General features: G+C 41.9%; 1 protein-coding gene across 4 annotated transcripts in view; it reads left to right on the top strand.

Moving 5' to 3' along the window:
- Positions 1-16,012, top strand: part of znf385d (zinc finger protein 385D) — a 332,806-nt gene that overhangs the window by 36,636 nt on the left and 280,158 nt on the right. The window lies entirely within an intron of this gene.

Here is a 16,012-nt window from a genome sequence, read left to right as displayed (position 1 = left end):
CAGTTTAAGGATAAGAGCGAAGTCTTTTAGGACCGAGATGAGAAAATCATTTTTTACACAGAGAGTGGTGAATCTCTGGAACTCTCTGCCACAGAAGGTAGTTGAGGCCAGTTCATTGGCTATACTTAAGAGGGAGTTAGATGTGGCCCTTGTGGCTAAAGGGATCAGGGGGTATGGAGAGAAGGCAGGAATGGGATACTGAGTTGGATGATCAGCCATGATCATATTGAATGGCGAATGGTGCAGGCTAGAAGGGCCGAATGGCCTACTCCTGCACCTATTTTCTATGTTTCTATGTTTCTATATAAGTGGCCGCGGGCTGAACAAAGCACTGTCTGCAGGGGCGACAACGTGAGCCGCAATGACAGCTGCATCAACTGTACCATGTGGTGAGTGGAGAAGGGCTCGCTGGTCCTTCTTGGAAGCCAGGGGTAACATCGGAAGCCGGGACTAGGAAGGTAGTGAGAGAAAGGGCTGTGTTGGCATGTCCATCCGGTTCAACTGAAATCCATTATAAAGGGGTCCGTTAAAATGACGGTTTACTGTATTTACAAAGATATATTGACCAATAAAGCAAATTATTTCAAGTGTACTGAAAACATGTCCATTTGACTGCAAGAGACTTTCCTTCAAAAAAAAACTTTAAAAGAAATTCAGCAGGCATGAGAATTTGCTCAATCCAATGAGTTGATAATTAACGTGAACAATTTAACCTTCTGCCTTATATGACACGCTCTATCATTGTGCCATACATGACAGCAGATTGAGATTTTGGCCACAACGTTCTCCGGGGACTATAAAAGTTTCTTAGCAAAACCTCAATGAGAGGATGATTGATCTCCAGGGGAAGCAGCTTTAACAGATACAAACTAGTTCCCTTGTGATTGAACTGGCCTCTTGCAATCTGGACAGATTACAACAGGAGACCCTTGCAAAAATGTGCACATCATTGTAGTCTTGTCCTTACAAACCATGGCCACAAAAGATCTTCAAAATTACATAAATATTATCGTACAATGTATCTAAAACCAGTGTCCATCATCATCATACCACAGGCATGTTGTCAAAGAAATTGATTATCTCTAAAGGGAAACGTGTTTTGATCTGAGGCTGTAAATTGCCACTGGTGTAATATGCAGCTCCTATTGTTTTTGAGTTTTGGATAGCTACAATTACATTTTTAAAGTCATGTAGCTACAGATCCAATAGTGCTTTAGAATATTTTGTCAGTTAAAAATCCTATTGCTTGTTCTGCATTGTTGTATTCAAGATCATAAGTGGAGTCAGAAGCTCCTCGGCCCACCAAGTGCACGCCGGCTATCAAATACCCATCTGTACTAATCACATTTACCAGTACTTGGCCCTTTGGGCTAATATGCTTTGGCGATTCAAGTGTCTAAACAAGGCACTTCTTAAATGTTGCAAGAGTACTTGCCCTCACCATCTTCTCCAGATTCCAAACACCCACAATAGTTTGCAAACTGGTTCCTGTGAGTATATGAGAATGATTTTTGCATCAGAATATTGTTTTCTGCCTTAAATTCATTCTGTTGCCTCAATGGAATGAATTTTGGAGTTAGGATTGAATGCATTGTGTTACTATATATTTTGAATTAGTAGGTGATTTAAAAAAAAATACCGGGATGCCTAAAATATGTAATCGTTCAATTTAATCTTCCTAGAACCTGATTGCAAGCACCCTTTGGTGGTTGGAAATTTGATTGGTTTTGACTTGGGTTACAAATCTTCTGAGTCAGATGGCAATGGCATGTGTGTCCGGTAGTGTGCTGACCTCTCCAGCCTTTTACACAGAAGGACCGTCGATGATTTATAACTGTCCAGAGATCAGTTATAAACCGTCCAAACTTGAGAGGAACAAGCGGTTCCCCCATTAAAAATAGTCAATAGTTCTTGCAAAATACCTTGTTGGTCTCCCATCTTTGTTGCACCGTCACAGAGAATTGTGGACGCAGCCCAGACCATCACTCAAACCAACCTCCCTTCCATTGATTCCATTTATACCTCACGCTGCCTCGGCAAGGCCAGCAGCATAATCAAAGACCAGTCATACCCTGGCTATTCCCTCTTCTCCCCTCTCCCATCGGGCAAAGGTATTGAAATGTGAAAACGCACACCTCCAGATTCAGGGACAGTTTCTTCCCAACTGTTATCAGGCAACTAAATCATCCACCCACCACCAGAAATCAGTCCTCATTGGTGACCCTCGGACTATCTTTGATCGGATTTTACTGGCTTTACCTTGCACTAAACCTTATTCTCTTACCATGTATCTATACACTGTAAATGGCTCGATTTTAATCAAGTATCCTCTGACTGGTTAGCACGCAACAAAAGCTTTTCATTGTACCACGGTACACGTGACAATAAACTAACCTGAATTGATATAACTGATACAAATGCAGTGTATTCTGGAAAGGACGCAGTCATGTCAGATTTTATGGTGTCCAATTACCCCAAAGATGTGCTACGTAGCTCTCGATTTAGCTGGATAATTAGCTCGTGATACAGGTGGATAATTAATAGTCTAATTAATCTAGTGGTATCACTGTCTGATTCCTGAGGTAGATTAGATGGCATTTATCTTCTGATCCCCTGTTCTTGATTCTTATTTATTTGAGGAACATTGACAATAAACCCATTGAAATGTCACTTTTTATTTAATTGGGAGGAGAATGCCAATTTGTTTTCTGGCCAAGACAATAAGCTTCATTAAAGAGTTCATGTGTTTTTACAGGCAGGAATCAAGTCCAAACTCTATAAAGCTAGCTTTTCTCTTGCTAGCAGATTTCCTGCTACTATGATGTGGTAATTAAATTATCGCCACAGACAAATTAGATTATTGCTTGATATCCCAGATGCTATATTGTAAAAAAAAAGTATGAGGTGCCATGATATGAAATGGAGATAAAAAGATGAGGCTAACTTGATTAACAGGAACGGCACTCCCGTCGGAGTGGCCCAGCTCGAGGTGGAACGGCACTCCCGTCGGAGTGGCCCAGCCCGAGGGTGGAACGGCACTCCCGTCGGAGTGGCCCAGCTCAAGGGAGGAACGGCACTCCCGTCGGAGTGGCCCAGCCCGAGGGTGGAACGGCACTCCCGTCGGAGTGGCCCAGCCCGAGGGTGGAACGGAACTCCCGTCGGAGTGGCCCAGCTCGAGGGAGGAGCGGCACTCACGTGAGGGCGATCCGGCTCGGGGCTGGAACGGTGCTCCGGTGGCTGGGACGGCGTTCTGGCGGCGGCGACCTGAGTCCTGGGTTCAGCCGCGGGCCAGCGGCTGCGTCCGCTGGACTGAAGGGCGGCAGCTTCGACCACCCTGGGCCGCGGTGTTTGAACCGGCCCGTTCGCGGGGTTCGGTGAGCCGCGGGACTGTTTGTGCCATCGCCCGGTGGGGTATCGCCTCAGCGCAGAGGGAGAAGAGGAGGGAAGAGACAGTAACCCTAAGATTGTTGCCTCCACCACAGTGAGGAGGTGCTTGGAGGATACACTGTGGTGGATGTTAATTTGTGTTTATTGTTATTTTTATTGTATGTATGACTGCAGGCACGAAATTTCGTTCAGACCGTAAGGTCTGAATGACAATAAAGGTATTCAATTCAATTCAATTCAATTATGGTGTGCATATGTTATTTAGTCTCTATTTTAAAGTAATTTATAATGGAATATATATGTGTGCAGATTTGGATTTGGATTTGGATTTGGATTCAATTTATTGTCATTGTCTTCAATTAAGAGACAATGAAATACTATTTTCCTTACAGTCATACAAATAAAAAAAACACAAAACACAGAATACAGTAGTCCACAACACAAAAATCCCCACAACGGCACCAAGTTCCCCACTGAGGGAAAGAACCAAAGTCCAGTCAACCTCCTCGCTGATGTTCCCCAATGTTCACCCATGGTTGTGGCCTCCTGAGCCCTCCGCAGTCACCGCTACGGGCGGCCCGATGTTCAGGCCCTCTCGCCAGGAACGATGGAACCCCGACGTCGAAAGGTAAGACATCCTCAGCTGCCTGGACCTCTGAATCGCCCACCTCCCACCGGAGTCCGCGGCTCCCGAAGTCCACAGGCCGAGCCGGGCGGAGATTCACGCTGGCGACCCCCGACAAAGGGTCCCAGGACTCCGCGATGTTAGTCAGCGCCGCCCGCGTTGGGAGCTCCGCGATGTCGATGCAGCAGGCCCAACACTCCGGAGCTCCAAACGGCGATCCCAGGTGAGGCATCGCCCGCTCCGCGATGTATCCAGCGCTGCGCCGCTGCTGCTGAAGCTCCGGTCGGTCCCGGTAGGAAAGGCCGTGCGGAGAGGGGCGAGGGCCAGTTCGTAGGGCGCGAGGAGGGGGGCGAGGGCGCGACTTGGATAATAGTCGCATCCTCGCCAGGAAGTTCCAAGCCTAGTTGTTTAAGTATGTACTTGTTGGGTAACTGGAAGATGAATAACTGAGGTGTTGCAATACTATTGCTGGCAAGATGGGATATGTAGATTTGTTTACATAAGCAGACATGTTTACATAAGCTGTTTGATTATGACAAGAGCCTCATTTATTGTAGGAAAATCATTTAGGTGCAAGAGGGTGAAAGAATATGCAAACTGCAAGTAAGTTTTATGGAAAGGTATTCTAATGGTTCCAATTCCAGGAAGGGATAAATAACCTTTAGTCCCTCATTCCAAAGTCTTGTGAACTTTTTGGTCATCAGTTATACTCATCCCACATATAAAACTCCCACAATTCTAATAGAACTGAAGTGCAAAAATGCCTACTACTAATAGTTGATAATCCCTGGCAACCAAAAATCAATTTCTCCATAGCCTTCAATCCCCATATTTTTATAATTGGTTGCAAGAACACCAGAAACTACTTAGTAATAAAGCTAACAACTGCGTTAATGAAGCAACTTTAAAAGGGAAAAATATCCCAAGGCACATGTTGAATCCAATCAGACGACAATTCATTAACATTGTCGGTGACCAACGGCATAGTTCAAAAGGTTGTTTTAAAAAGAGTCTACAAGGAGAAAAGAGGGAGGAAAGGATGAATTTCATATAAATACCAGATGGTAGAGGGAAGAATCAACAGCTGATGGTAGAGGGAAGAATCTATACTGGAATAGCATCCCGCTCCTCATCAGAACTGCTCCCACTATCGACTCCTTTTAGTCATGACTCAAAACCTATTTCTATTCCCTAGCGTTTTTGAGCCCCTCTGAGGGGGCGCTGTAAATAGTTTATATATGTATTGTTACGTCTGTCTACCATTATATGTATCAAATTAGTACCTGCACTGATGTAAAGCACTTTGTTCAACGTGAGTTGTTTTTAAATGTGCTATACAAATAAATGTATTATTATTATTATTATTATTATTATTATTATTATTATTATTATACATAACTAAAACTCAGATCTTCTTATCTTCCAGTTTATACGGTCTTTCTATTTCTAACTGTTCGCAATAGCGCTACGATTTTTCACCAGTTCATTCACCGTTCTCCTATGCTGCGATTGCACCAAGTTTCATTCCGATCGGTTGAATGTCATAAAAGTTAGTGAAGTTTAAAAAATCTTAAGAACCTCACGTGAGCAGATGGATCTCTTCTCCTGCCGCTCAGCGCCGCGCGGATAAGTCTCTTCCCCAGTCCCTCACCGGGACGGTCCACCCCTTCCTGCGCCATCGCGTCTTTACTGGAGCTGAGAATGGCCGGCGGAGGTTTCCAACCGGACACAATTTTCAGAGGGACCCGAAGCAGCCCAGCCCCGAGCAGCCCAGCCCCGAGCAGCCCATCCCCGAGCAGCCTATCCCCGAGCAGCCCAGCGTCGAGCAGCCCAGCCCAGCAGGCAGTTCACTCACAGCTATTCCTTGAAATTCCATTTCAAGTAGAGTGCAGGCCACCAAATTCAATTTCATAGTATTTCAAGCAGAGTGCAGGCCACCAAACTCAATATGACAGCATTCCAGGCAGATTGCAGGCACCAAACTCAACTTCACAGCATTCCAAGCAGAGTGCAGGCCACCAAATTCAATTTCATAGCATTTCAAGCAGAGTGCAGGCCACCAAATTGGCAAACAACTCATTTCATTGTCATTAAGGGTTAAGAAATTATTTGTTGCAAGTACATTGCAGACTCACAGTTCAGTTCATTCACAGCTTAGAATCACAGTTATATGGCTCTCCCTCGTGATCTTCCAGAGTGACTGACTCACGTCCAGGTATCCGGGGTTTTATAGTCCTGCCCCCCCCCCCCGGACGGGATGTTACCTTCATCGTGGTGATTGAAAGGCGAGAGAACCAATCAACTGATCTCAAGATTTTTTAAACACTCATAATTTTTTTATTTTCGTTGATCAGAAAAATCCTCATGGCTGTCTCAGCGGAGGAGGACTGCGAGTAAGATGGCCAAAAATCATAGCGATATATTGTAGCGTTTTTTTCTAAAATCAATATACAGCGCAGACAAGAAGTGGTCAAGATGAGGCTTTTAGTTATATTGATGGACCAAATGTGGGCAGGTAGGTCTCGTTTATATGGAGCATCTTGGTCGCCATTGTGTTTCAAATGGAGAGCATTTATTTTTTTTATTGAAAGTATTGAGGGTATGAAAAATTATGGCACATATTGTTTGCAAATCGAAAATTTGACATTGAAGTGAATTTTAAATACTGGGTCCAAATTTGAATCTAATGTTCATAAAAAAACACCACACATTGTGGCACACTCTGTCTAGGGCACCAAGTGCTGCACTGGACACTTAATCACAGGGCAGGTTAACAGTTGCTTTGGGAATATTCTGAGTGAAGATGAAGAAACTTCAATAATTCCAAACAAAAATCACTCTCATAAACACAAGTTAAAATTGTAATTGGAATAATAAGGGAAACTTTTTTTTTAACATGCAAAGATTTAAATTTAAATCAAAACCCATTTGGGTTGGTGATATAAATAGCTCTGGGAAAGTAGGTGTATTTCCACCAATTAGGAAAGGATGAGGAAAGGATTTTTTTTTGTGTTCCAGAAAAATATTTGCTCAATAAATGGGTTTGAATGGCATCTTCTTGAAGTAAGGTAAACCGTTACTCATTAATTATTCCAATTATGTTCTCAGTGATCCTTTAGTCTTCTTTAAAGCATGTTTATATCCACACACTGAACTGTTTGTATTGTCATTAATTACATATGTCGTTATTTTTACTTCTAATATTTATGTTATGCATTGTGCAGTCAGTCTCACGGTGTGATAACAGTTGTGCCCCTACGGATTTTGATCTTAAAGGAGTTCTGCTTGCGCCTGAGTGGAAAAAGGGTGAGCCAGTGGGAAACTATCTGACTGATTTTATTGAAACCCTTAAATCCTTCTTTTAATAGCTATTTGTTTTTGGACTGAAAATACTGATGAGTGTTATAACGACAAATGTTATGTCACACCATAAAAACATTTAGATTTCCATGACATTATAGTGTATCGAAATATTTTAATAACTTCAAAACTGCTGGAATAAGTGTTATAAAGACAAATGTGATCTACATAGTCAATTCACACACAAAAGCCTTTTTATTATTGTTTGCATGAAATTATTTCTATTAGCATCAGTACGAATAAAACAACAATATCTTACTTCTATTAAATGTATATTGTAGAGTGTCTTGCAGTATGTATAAAGCAGTGATTCACCGTCAATGATTTGCTAATAGTCATAAAGTTATGCATCTTTCTGTTGTAGCAATCTCAACTGCTGAATTTTATTAATACTGCTGAAATTTAACCACCAGCCATCTGTTATCTTTTATATGGATATTGAGCAATGCCATGTTAGCAGTGAATCTGGACTAACATTGTATAGCTGTTAAGGACATTCACTGGTAGTTGCAATAGTAGATTTTTCTAATCAAAACCAAAAGCATAAAAGATTGGAGTGTTGTGTACAGTTTTGGTCTCCTAATTTGAAGAAGGACATCCTTGTGATTGAGGCAGTGCAGCGTAGGTTCACGAGATTGATCCCTGGGATGGCGGGACTGTCATATGAGGAAAGATTGAAAAGACTAGACTTGTATTCACTGGAGTTTAGAAGGATGAGGGGAATATCTTATAGAAACATATAAAATTATAAAAGGACTGGACAAGCTAGATGCAGGAAAAATGTTCTCAATGTTGGCCGAGTCCAGAACCAGGGGCCACAGTCTTAGAATAAAGGGGAGGCCATTTAAGTCTGAGATGAGAAAAAACGTTTTCACCCAGAGAGTTATGAATTTGTGGAATTCCCTGCCACAGAGGGCAGTGGAGGCCACATCACTGGATGGATTTAAGAGAGAGTTCGATGGAGCTCTAGGGGCTAGTGGAATCAAGGGATATTGGGAGAAGGCAGGCACGGGTTATTGATTGGGGAGGATCAGCCATGATCACAATGAATGGCAGTGCTGGCTCGAAGGGCTGAATGGCCTCCTCCTGCACCTATTGAAAAATTGTGAATTTTGTTGCTGTTATCTTTCCCTGAAAAAACTGAATGCCATAAGTAGCAATAGCTCTGCTTAAACAAGTGTAAATAGCTATACATTAATCTTACTGCTTCTATTAATATTCAATAGCAGATGCAATAATTGTCTTAATTTGACAGATTTTCCACTGGTTATTCATTTGAATTGCCCGCACCCCTAACAGGATGAAAAACTAAATATTAAGGAGCTCAGATGGTCACAAAATGCTGGAGTAACTAAGTGGGACAGGCAGCATCTCTGGAGAGAAGAAATGGGTGTCGTTTCGAGTCGAGACCCTTCTTCAGTGAAAGGTCTCGACCCGAAACGTCACCAATTCCTCTCCAGAGATGCTGTCTGTCCCGCTGAGTTACTCCAGCATTTTGTGTCTATCTTCAGTTTAAACCAGCATCTGCAGTTCCTTCCGACACATTAAGGAGCTCAGTATCTCTGCATATAAATGCCACATGGATTGTGTGTGAAAAAGAAGTGAGGCAGGATGTAACAGTGGTTTTCCTTCCAGTTTCTAGACCTCCCATGCCACGTGTAGTATGGTTGACTGTAAATGTTTCACTCAGAAAATGGGATGGACCTAGTAATTACCAACTAGTCAGCCTACCTTCAGACGTAGATGATTTATTAGAAGGTATTTTGAGAGATATTATTAATTGTCAATTAGTACATCAAGGATTAATTAAGAACTGTGAGGATTAATTGCTTATAAGATATTTCTGTGTTTGACAAGATCCACACAGTTGACTGCTCAATAAATTAAAAGCCCTTTCGATCCAAGGGAAGGTAGCATTGACTTGGAACTGAGCTTTTGTGATTGTGTTGTTTGTATTGGAGTTCAGCGTGGCCAAGTAAAACTCCGTACAGACACCATGCGTAATCGGGATTGAACCCGGGTCTCCAGTGCTGTAAGGCAGCAGCTCTACCGCTGCACCACTGTGCCTGCCCCAGTATTGGTGTCAAGGGTTATGGGGAGGGCAGGAGAATGGGGTTAAGAGAGAAAGATAGATCAGCCATTATTGAATGGCAGGATAGACCTGATGGGCCACATGGCCTAATTCTGATCCTAATTAGGAGGAAGTAATAGGTTAGTAGGAAGAAGTGTGCCTTGGAGTAAAAATTCACAAATCCCCTAAAATGGTAAAAAAAGGAATATCAAATATAAATAATGAAGGCACGAAGGAAGGGAGGTTACACAAGGAAGGTGTGGATATTAATTGGATCACAGCTGGAGTAATCCATAATGTTTTGGTTGCCACATTATAAGAAGTACATGATTGCACTAAAGAGAGTACAGAGGCTATTTATGAGCTTGTTTCCAAAGTTGTTTCAAATAGTGTGGATAAGTGGCTAACCCTGTGCGCGTTGGGGGGGGGGGGGTGGGGGGTGGTGGGGAGGTGGGGGTGGTGGGGGGTGGTGGGGGGTGGGGGGGGGTGGTGGGGGGTGGGGGGGGGGGGGTGGGTGGGGGGGGGGGTGACTGGAGAGGAGGAACATCAGTGAAGAGATAGAACAAAAGTAAATGGGTGAAAAATTGGATAGAGTTGAAAAATGGTATTGAGGGTAGAGTGCTGACATGGATAGAGAAGTGGTTGGCAGACAGGAAACAAAGAGTAGGGATTAACGGGTCCCTTTCAGAATGGCCACTAGTGGGGTACCGCAAGGCTCGATGCTGGGACAGCAACTATTTACAATATACATCAATGATTTGGATGAAGGGATTCAAAGCAACATTAGCAAATTTGCAGATGACACAAAGCTGGGTAGCAGTGTGAACTGTGAGGAGGATGCTATGAGAGTGCAGGGTGACTTGGACAGGTTGGGGGAGTGGGCAGATGCATGGCAGATAAAGTTTAATGCAGATAAATGTGAGGTTATCCACTGGTAGCAAAAACAGGAAGGCAGACTACTATCTAAATTACATCAAGTTGGGAAAAGGGGAAGTACAACGGGATCTGGGGGTCCTTGTACATCAGTCTATGAAAGTAAGCATGCAGGTACAGCAGGCAGTGAAGAAAGCGAATGGCATGTTGGCCTTTATAACAAGAGGAATCGCATATAGGAGCAAAGAGGTCCTTCTACAGTTGTACAGAGGCCTAGTGAGACCACATCTGGAGTATTGTGTACAGTTTTGGTCCCCTAATTTGAGGAAGGACATTCTTGCTATTGAGGGAGTGCAGCGTAGGTTTATAAGGTTAATTCCTGGGATGGCAGGACTGTCATATGCTGAGAGAATGGAGCAGCTGGGCTTGTACACTCTGGAGTTTAGAAGGGTGAGAGGATATCTCATTGAAACATGTAAGATTGTTAAGGATTTGGACACGATCTAGCAGGAAACATGTTCCCGATGTTGTGGGAGTCCAGAACCAGGGGCCACAGTTTAAGAATAAGGAGTAAGCCATTTAGAACGAAGACGAGGAAACATTTTTTCTCACAGAGAGTGGTGAGTCTGTGGAATTCTCTGCCTCAGAGGGCGGTGGAGGCGGGTTCTCCGGATGCTTTCAAGAGAGAGCTAGACAGGGCTCTTAAAAATAGGAGAGTCAGGGGATATGGCGAGAAGGCAGAAACGGGTATACTGATTGGGGATGATCAGCCATGATCATATTGAATGGCGGTGCTGGCTTGAAGGGGTGAATGGCCTAATCCTGCACCATATATATTATCTACTGACTATTGAAAAAGGTTTTAACGTAGGTGGTGGGGTTCTGAAACTCATTGGCTGAAAGCACAACAGATCCAGAAACCCAGAATACTATGTAGAAAGCACCATTCCCTTTAATACTAAGACCACAATGGTCAAAAATAAGATTAGTTTAGATTGTTCTTTCTGGCTGAATAACTCCCACCCAGTCTTATACATCAGTGATTCAATGTGACAGGGTCACTTTAGTCAGCAGTTTTATGTCTCCAATGTTAGGGAGTGTTCCTTTCAACTCTAATATCTAGAGATAATGGTATGAACAGAGACCCTAAATCTCTGTAGTGGTGATTGAAAATATAATGTGCTACCACCTGAATTCGCCTTTATTAATATTATTAACATTACTGTTTTAATGTTCTTTTTACAAACCATGTTCTCGGGGTATCTAAATCTAAATTTTATTAGTTATTTAAGTTATGACATCGGATGGAAGCTGCATACCAAATCTCGTTGCACTTATGTGCAATGACAATAAAATATATTATTATTATTATTATTATTATTATTATTATTATTATTATTATTATTATTACTATGGTGAACTGACAGATAAACTAAGTTTGATTTTCAATGCTATACAGTATGTGACAAAGCAGTATAGAATCAAGTGAGAATAATCAGCTCCCCTTCCCCACACAGTTATCAAAATTATAAACTGAATGTGAAGATTTCTGAGGTGCAGGCTGAGTATATCACTTAAGTTGGTTTAAAATTTTAAAGTATGAGTGATTTCCTGCATAGGAATGCAAATGTCACACATCTCATATTGCTCAGAGGCCCAGAGAGGAAAAGAAAAATGATCTCCCTACATTAGTGAGGTTGCAAGATGAGAGATAGGCCTGTTAATCAATGTTAATGCCAGAGTAAACAGTTACTATTAGACGCAGGAACAGAGACCCTCTATGCATGTGAATAGCAAAGTGCTGGACTGGGAGAACTCCTTCGGCTTAGAAATGTTATTGTAGTGCAACATTTTTTTTCTTGGTGTAATAGAATTTTATTTGAAACATGATTATTAAGTGTGCTTCAAGTGTTTCTGGAGCACTTTGGGTTATTTGATTGGAGTCTACCCAGCTAATGATGTAGGTATGTTGCAAAGCCTACCTGAAGCGTCTTTGAAAATCTGCCGCTGCGGGTGTGCGCGATTTTGGCGCCGTTTAGAGGGGGCGGGTTTAAAACGCGATTTTCTCTAGGCTGTTCAAATCGAAGATGTTCAGCCTAGTTAATTATTAACGAAAAATCGCTGGAAGACCCCGTCGCAAAAGCTATTATTAGGTTTAAAGGCCTTGAATAATAGTTATAGTAGTTTAAAAATCAATCTCTAAACCCGCGACCGCCGGCAACCGCAGGGTCTCATAAAGCAAACCACTGAAGGTAGGTTGTATATTTTTACATTAAAAAGGGCTTCTAAAGATCCCTTTATACAAAGTTTAATATTGCGAGTAGCTCATTTTGGGCCCATTATATCGCGCAGTATTTTTCTGGGCATTTGGGGCACAAATCTACCGCAATGTGAACGTTCTAAACCAGCGCGTTCCACAGGGACCCACTGGAAAGCTGATTTAAATGGGCATTTATTTACAGCAATTGAACACTGAATTCCTTCCATTTGGCCTATAAATTAATGTAAATGAGAATTAAAAATCATGTTTTATTGTGAATTATTTGTGAATATTATTTGGACATTTAGGCTATTTAAAAATGTTAATCATTTATTAAGAAATGGATAGATGTTTAGATCTAGTAATTGAAGTCTGAAATTAGCTACAATTAGGTAACTAACTAATTATATGCTTTAATTTCAGGTCATCCAAGTAAGATTATTTTATATTTGTTTCAGAATGCTTCAATCTATGATAACTGAAAATTTCATTCAGTTCTCTTAATTTTTAAGAAAGTTATGGGCTTTTGACTGTTCACGATCACAACTTTTTTGTTATGTCCATAGAAAATCAATAGGGAACAAGATGCTCATTTCCGAGTATGAAAATGGCCATAACTTTTTAAATACTTGAGATATGAAAGTGAATTAGGTGTCAAATTAAACTTATTTTTATGCTTTATCTGATGGGATAAATTACAGACTTGATTTTTAAAATCTCAAAATTTTGTAACATTGCTAAATGATGCATCTACTACTGGAGTTACATGGAGGCATCGATGTGTGTGTGCAATTGACTGTACAATGTTTGCAGGACATAATTTCATTAAGAATTCCACCATGCAGTCAGGGCGTGTGAACAGCACAGGATGTGGAAACACTAAAGCAAGCTTTCAATTTTTCAAATCATTTTCCATCCATCCTGATTATCTTTTCAGCTAAACCCCCTTTCTCCCCTCACGCTTCAGCTCCAGTTACATCCCCAACTCTAACTGAATATTTTCCCAAGCACAAGCTTGATCACTCAGTGTTCCTTGTCACTGGATTACTCTGCATAGGGGCACCACCGTGGTGCAGCAGTAGAGTTGCTGCCTTACAGCGGCAGCGACCCGAGTTTGATCCCGACTATGGGTGCTGTCTGTACGGAGTTTGTCCGTTCTCCCTGTGAGCTGCGTGGGTTTTCTCTGGGATCTCCAGTTTCTCCCACACTCCTAAGATGTACAGGTTTGCAGGTTTCTTGGCTTGGTATAATTGTAAATTGTTCCTAGTGTGTAGGATAGTGTTAATATGCGGCGATCACTAGTCGGCGGGGACTCGGTGGGCAAAGGGCCTGTTTCCGTGCTATATCTCTACACTAAACTAAGCTAAATTAATATCCTCCACTCAAATTTTGCCCCCAACCCTACCTTTCATTTCTCATCATCCAATTCTCCCCACTTCCCCTCACCTATACCAAACTCAATCCGCTCCCCGATATACTTTCTCTCTTCCTTTCTCCTCCCCCACCATAATTAGTCTAAAAAAGGGTCCTAACCCAAAACATTACTTATCCCTGTTCTTCACAGATGCTGCTTGACCTGCTGAATTACTCCAGCACTTTGTATCTTTTTATAATTCCTCCCTTGTCTCACAATAATGGGAGATCACAGAAAAATGGCCTTGGTTTGTTTGTGTATGTCTGCGCATGGGAGGCGTAATCTATTCGCAAGGAAACCTTGGATTATCTGCAGTGGAATATTTCAACCTTAGCACATCACCCTGGGCTGGCAAGGGTCACCCTCGCTGTGCTGCTTCAGCCAATGTTTATAAATGCATTACAATTACTAGCCCCAGGACTTTTAGATGTTGTAATGGTTGATGATGCGATGAAACTCCTGAGGTTATACACAATGTTCCTTGCACTGATTAGCTATTTAATATTTTAAAATAAAATTGTTGAATCTAATTTCAGGCTAATTTGTTAGTGTAAGGACAAGTAGCTGATTCAAGCAACATTGATATTTCACAATTTATCAAACTAACCTCAACCATCTCCGAAAAATATCCAAACATTTAAATGTTTTTAATTTTATGCTGTGATGTTGTAATCTGTCAGATATTGCTTCCAAACTAATAGCTGAGAAATATTATTGAGAGGCAGAAAATAATCTCCTCTCTGAGGCTTTCTCTAAATGTCAGGGGATCAGTCTCGCTAATTATTCCTGATCACTCTCAATGATGAACCTGTGCTCTTTGATTTGCAAAATTCTTAGTGTTTAACAGACTGGATGCATGAAGGACAGTTCCCTGATAGTGTAGTTTAGTTTAGTTTAATTTAGTGTAGTGTAGAGATACAGCATAGTTACAGGCCTGACTATCTGCACACGATCACCCCCGCAATCACTGTACGCTAGTTCTATCTACGTACTCACTAGGGACAATTTACACAAGCCAATTAACCTACAAGCCTGCACATCTTAGGAATGTGGGAGGAAACTGGAGTATCCAGAGAAAGCCCACGTGGTCACAGGGAGAACGTACGAACTCCGTACAGACAGCACCTATGGTCAGGATCGAACCCGGGACTCTGGCGCTGTCAGACAGCAATTCCACCGCTGCACCACTGTACCTCCCTGATGAATCAAGGCTGCTGTGGAATAAGGTTAGGCTATTTACTACCAAGAAAAGGAAATGTTATTTTACACAGATGGGGGTGCACCCTTGGGATTTATTACTCCAGATAATCCTTAGTCATTGAGCCATTCAAGATCACGTAATTTCTGGATACTAAAGGAATCAAGGAATTTGGGATGGTGCAGGATAATGCCACAAGTAAAATATCATCCTTGGTCTTAATGAAGAGTGGAACAGTCTTGAAGAGTCAGATAGCCAACTATTCCTTATGTACTTATGACTGTTTTATGACTCATCAAATCAGGCAAATGGTAATGAAGGGTAAAACTGGGTCACAAAAATCAAATTATAATATACATGAAGATATACCCACAGATTATTTGTTATAGAAACATAGAAACATAGAAATTAGGTGCAGGAGTAGGCCATTCGGCCCTTCGAGCCTGCACCGCCATTCAATATGATCATGGCTGTTCATCCAACTCAGTATCCCGTACCTGCCTTCTCTCCATACCCTCTGATCCCCTTAGCCACAAGGGCCACATCTAACTCCCTCTTAAATATAGCCAATTAACTGGCCTCAACTATCCTCTGTGGCAGAGAGTTCCAGAGATTGTGAAAAAAGTTTTTCTCATCTCGGTTTTAAAGGATTTCCCCCTTATCCTTAAGCTGTGAACCCTTGTCCTGGACTTCCCCAACCTCGGGAACAATCTTCCTGCATGTAGCCTGTCCAACCCCTTAAGAATTTTGTAAGTTTCCATAAAATCCCCTCTCAATCTCCTAAATTCTAGAGAGCATAAACCAAGTCTATCCAGTCTTTCTTC

The sequence above is a fragment of the Amblyraja radiata genome, chromosome 2, assembly GCF_010909765.2.
Source record: "Amblyraja radiata isolate CabotCenter1 chromosome 2, sAmbRad1.1.pri, whole genome shotgun sequence".
In the NCBI taxonomy this organism is placed as follows: domain Eukaryota; kingdom Metazoa; phylum Chordata; class Chondrichthyes; order Rajiformes; family Rajidae; genus Amblyraja; species Amblyraja radiata.
This window is presented reverse-complemented; position numbering and strand designations above follow the sequence as displayed.